Consider the following 5,781-nt stretch of genomic DNA (forward strand, 5'->3'; position numbering starts at 1 on the left):
GTGCCAGATTTCTTTCTCCCTTGTTTCCCTCCTTTCTAATCCTCTTTTTCTCCTCCCTCCTTTCCTTTCTGCTCTCTTTCTTCTTTCATCTATTAGTTAAGGATGGGCTTGTTAAGTAGGTAGAATAAGGAAAAGCAGTAGACACAGCATCTTGATTTCTCCCTTGACCTTACTGATCTCATTGCAAGGAGACTGCAAAGTGATGCCAGGTGGGAATTGGGGCATTGTTCTTGGGGGGAAGGGTGCTTACCAAGGGACTGTAAATTCAACTGCCTGTTTGTCCCTGCCCTGTCTCTGATCTGGGTTACACCAGGGCCTGGCTAACACTGGAGCTCAGAAGCTGGCAGTAGAATTCAGAAGGAAGACAGAAAACTTACCTGGTATGACTGTGCAGCTTTGGTGGTGAAAAGACTCGTCCAGAATGGTTTGAAAAGGAAACATGGCAGTATTTTACAGGCAGCCAAAATGAATGGCTTAGAATTTTAGAATTACAAGAAGATGGAAAATGTGTGGAGTGGGGCATTCACCAATGTCATTATTTAGAAAGAAAGGTAGACAGAAGAGTAAGAATTTTGGTGTCAGAAAGACTCACATTGCAGTCTAATCTCAGCCAATTGTTTGTCTAACTAATCTTTTACACCTCAGTTTTCTCATTTATAAAAAGGGGATAAGAATAGTACCTACTTCATAAGGTTAAATCTACCTCATAGGGTAGATTCAAGTCCTTGGACATAGTAAACAATAAATGGTAGCCAATAATAGTATCATTGTTATAAATCATCATCCCCTTGTTGCCAGGGACTACAGGTATTTTGGCTTCCTAGTGCTGCTGTAGCAAATTCCACATGTGTGGATGGCATAAAACAATGGACATTGATTATTTCAGAGTTCTGGAGGCAAGAAGTCTGAAATCAAGGTGTGGGCCAGGCCAAGTTTCCTTTAAAGCCCCTTTGGGAGGATTCTTCCTTGCCTCATCCAACTTCTGAAATCTCCAAGCATTCCTTGACTTGTGGCTGCAAAACTCCAGTCCCTGCCTTGTCAGCACATGGCATTCTCCCTGTGTGTTTGTGTCTCTTTTCCTCTTCTTATAAGGACAACAGTCATATTGGATTAGAGTCCACCTTACTCCTGTATGACCTCAACTTAACTGCATCTCCAAATGACCTATTTCCAAATTAAGTCACAGGTTCTGGGACCTGGGACTTCAACATGTTTTTTTGGGGACACAAATCAACACACTATAATGTCATACTGTGCTGGGTCACTAGAACACAATACAATGTCTGGCATGCTGTGCATACAAGAAGTCTGAGAACTTGAGACATCTGTAAAAAGGGGATAATCATAGGTCCTCCTCATAGGGCTGTTGGAGGAATTAAGTGAACTAATCCTGGGGAGTGCCTTGGACAGCACCTGGCATACACTAAACAGTCCATAAACATCAGCTAGTACTATTGAATTGAGCCTCACAATTGATGGAGCCTGCCTTCAACTTTGGGGTCACAATTCCCAGATGTCCAGATCTGATCAATCTACTATTTCTACCATGGGAGGCTTTTTAGGTCACGAGGGAGACAGAACATGAATGTCAGCCTGAGTCTCTGAGTGGGACCTTGGGGAAACACTTATTCACTTGGGCCTCTGGAAACAATGCCATAACTGATAAGAACTTTAAATTTAGAAAGCATTTCCTTGTACCTCATCTCATTTATGTGAGATTGCCAGAGCAAGTATTGTTATTCCTGAGGACATTGAGGCTCAGAGAAGTGAAGTGACTTCTCAAAGTCACACAACTGGAAAGTAGGGATCCAACCAAAGTCATTTTGCCATAAGTCCATAAGCCTTTGTAAAGTAGCAAAATGGGGACTGGGCTAGCATAGCTCTAAGCCCCCTTTGCCTCAAAGTTCATAGATTTCATTGCCCAGGAAGCCTGACATCCTCTTCATTGAAACATGCCAAAGACTTTCTATAGCCCATCCCAGCGACCTTAGCATTTGGAAAAGGAATTTTGGAAAGGGCAGAACTCAAAGAGGGACAGTGTTACCTTTTACTGAGTGTTTCTCTGTGTCTCAGCACTGCCCTGTGTACTCTGTGATCTAATTCAACTATTCCATGGTAAATCGGGAGGAAATATTCTCATGCATTTGCAGAAGAGGAAACCAAGGTTCGCGGGGGTCCTCTGGAGTAGAATCCAAGGGAGTATATATGGGTGAATGCCAGGAGTGAGGAGAGAAGCCAGAGGGGTATTATTTTGGGAGAGGAGGCCTCAGAACATTCCTTAATGCATCACACACAGAAGATGTCTTGGACAAAGGAACAGGATTCAGACTGGGGCACTAGATCCTTGGGCCAGCCCCTTCTATGCCAGAATGCTGCCATTCACAGCTAGGACACACTGCCCCCAGGCCTGCAGCTCCCAGTCCAGACAACCTGCCCCTCCCAGCCGAGGGAGAGATGATTCCATGGCTCCTCCCAATTCGCTGCAGATGCTGTCTTGTCTATTCTGGTGTTTATTCCACCTTCTCTGAGATGAGGGCCCTGAGCCGCATACATGGCCTCTGCCATTGATGGGGAGCATGATGAGACTGTGTGATGCCTGGCCAGCTGGCTGGCCCCAGGCTGACCCCCATGAACCTGGAGTTATCATAGGGAGACAATCCTGTGGTGGGCCTGGGACCACCAACGATGCAGCCAAGACAAGGGCGGGTGGGTAGAAAAAAGGAGGAAACTACAGGGAAGGATTCCCAGGCTCTTGGACCAGGCCTGGCCACACAATGATGCTTAATAAAGTCCTGCTGCTTGAATGGACAGTAATCAAACCAACATCAAACACCTGTTGGCGCTTTACAACATTATCTCATTGAGCCTCAAAACAGTCTTGCAAGAAACCTGATGCACACAGCAGAGAGGAGTCAAATACCTTGCCTGAGATTATTTCCCATCTGGAAAGTGACAGTCAGGATTTTAATCTATGTGTATCAGATTGAGACCCCTCAAGAGCCCTCACACTCACTCCACTGCCCTAGACCAAAGCCCATGTGAATTCCCTGCAGAGTCTTATATCAAAGCCTGCAATTAGGAATCCTTGTGTTTCATAAGGAACTTGGGAGAAATGTGGAAGGAGAGGCTTGTCTGTGGTTAGACTGACCACCACTTGTCCCACTCAACTCCCATTTCCCTGATGTGGTTTCCGTAGGAGAACATAGTCATAGACCCACAGTGCCCTAACATTGGAGCTTATCTAGTCCCCAGGTTGACTTGACAAGACCATGCAGTCACCTCCTCTGGGTTGGGTACTGGGGGTGGTGGTTGTATAAGATCTCTTCAGTCATAGTCATTGTCCCAGTAATGCTGGTCATAGTTGCAATTATACTCAAGGGACAAACCAGAGAATCCTTGCACTGGACAGAGGTCTTTTCCTCCAGCCTCCTGCTTCTGTCTGTAAGCCTGGCCTTCTGATGAGCTTGTATCACATCAAGAGAAGGATATTTCACAGTTTGTTGGGGCTTGTGGGCTTTTTCTTTTTATTGAGATTCTTTTCTAAATACTATCACATTGGAAAAAACGAAATTGTTAACATTTAATTATTTCTTATTTAAACAATGGTGATTTCAATTTGTTACTTGAGAGGGTCACACTGACTGAGCAGAATCTTCTAGAAAGACTCTGATCTGAACCCTTAAATCATACTTCACTATGAGTTCTTTTTCATCCAGAGGACTTTATTCTTGGCAAAGTGTTCTCCAGAGTCAATTGTGTTGCATGAGCCTGAGCCCCTGCCCATCTGCAAAGTTCACCAGCTGTGGAATAGGTGGAAGTCAAGAGCCATGTGACTTTGGGCAATTTACCCAACCTCCCTGAACCTCAGTTTTCTCATCCGTACCTCTTCACAGGTGCATGGGTCATGACGGTAGATATGTCATGAAAAGAGAGGTGGCTGTGCTTTGGAGAGATGTGTGTGTTATGAGTGTTATAACAAACAAAATTATATATGTGTGAAGTATCTAGCTTCAAACTAAGCATTCAATTCAGTGCTCAATAAATATGTATTGATTGATTCTGAATTACCCAGAACAATGTTCAGATCAGAAAGAGTTTCTCTAAAGATGCAGGCCTCAGAATTGACCACTTCAGCACCAACCACCCCACCCTCACCCCATTGCTTGAAGATGCTCTGCACGTACCTAAAATCATTGCTGGCTGCCTCTGGTATCCTTTTCAGCTTCTCTCAATCCATGTCCTCTGCCTGTTCCATCTCTTCTACCTGCCTGCCTGGGTTTTGTCTGGCCAGAGGCCCCACAGCATGTTTGAGCTGGCTAATGGGGGACTGTGAGTGGAGGGATGACTTCCTTCTGCTCCTGCTCTACCCTTCTAAGATACTCCCCATGACACACCCATCCTTCCCTAAATGCCCACCTCTTATAACAGACCCCTCCCTACTTACTTACTCTCCCATGACATACCCCATAACACACACACCCCGCCAAAACACAGCCACCTCTCTTTCCATGACATATCTGCCTTCATGACCCATCCACCTCCCTACCCCCTCATTAACATACCCACTTTCCATGACTCATTCTTCCCTCTATAATACCTTCCATAGTACACCTACCCCCATGGCACACCTACTTTTATGAAACACCTTTACATAACACTCACCCATAACCCACCCACCCTCATAGTACAAACGCCTCCATGACACCCCATTCCTCCATGAAACACACCCCAATGACACACCCATTCCTCCATGATATTCCTAATCCCTCTTTGATTCTTTCCTGGACTTCCAGGAGATAGGAGGTTCCCTACTATTTTCAACTCCCCTGGAAAATAATACAGGCAGAGTGGAGCAGAGTCACCCCTGGCCTCTGCAAGAACCAGGAAGTTGGTGAAGTTTCCCTAAATCAGTTCTTATAAGTACTGACTATTGTCTCTAAGAGCTAAGGGACATTGGATGAGAGCTTTCTAAGTGATGGGTCATTTTCTCAGTGTTTACAAGAATCCTAGAAGATAGAATTCTTATAATTTCCTAAGAGAAAAGTAAGGTACAGAGAATTTAGGTAACTTGGCTGAAGTCACATAGAGGATGAGCCAGGGTATGAGCCCAGCCAGAAAAGATTAGGGAACTCTGAGCCCTCCAGCTCTGACAATCTAAAAGGATCCTTTCTACATTGAAACTTGAACAGCTTCCTTTACTCATAAATGGTACCAGAACCTGGGAGGGACCTGTGGTTTCAAGAAGGTGAAGGTAAGCCTGGGCTCATGGAAACTGTGTTGCAAATATGATGATTAGAAAAGTAAGACTGTCCCTCTCACTTCTTGATAAAATAACTCAAGATAGGTTATGTTAATATTGTCAGGGAATTGCTTCAGAAGATTTGTGGTGAACACAAAGATTTGTGGTGAACATTCTATATGTTTTTTCAGGTTCTTGGAAGCCTTTGCAAATTGTTCCCAAATTGTTGTCCCACTCAGGTGAAATATTTTCTCTGTAGTCTTATTTACACTAGTTTGGCAAATTCCATTTCCTCAAGGAGAGTACCAAGCAGAACTTCACCTTGCCTTGTTAGAATTGTAGACAGAGTTGAAAGAGACTTAAAAGATCATCCAGTCTTCCCTCTTAAGGAGGTCTGGTGGAGCTGCTTAAGGCATTTGACTGCTAACTAAATTGGCTGGTGAGTTGGAGGTTCAAACCCGCCAGTCACTCTACAGAAGGAAGACTGGGCATCAAACCCACCAGCCACTCCACGAATAATCTACTCCTGTAAAGATTTACCA

The sequence above is a fragment of the Orycteropus afer genome, unplaced genomic scaffold (genome assembly GCF_000298275.1).
Source record: "Orycteropus afer afer isolate SDZICR_OR568_19922 unplaced genomic scaffold, OryAfe1.0 scaffold00053, whole genome shotgun sequence".
In the NCBI taxonomy this organism is placed as follows: domain Eukaryota; kingdom Metazoa; phylum Chordata; class Mammalia; order Tubulidentata; family Orycteropodidae; genus Orycteropus; species Orycteropus afer.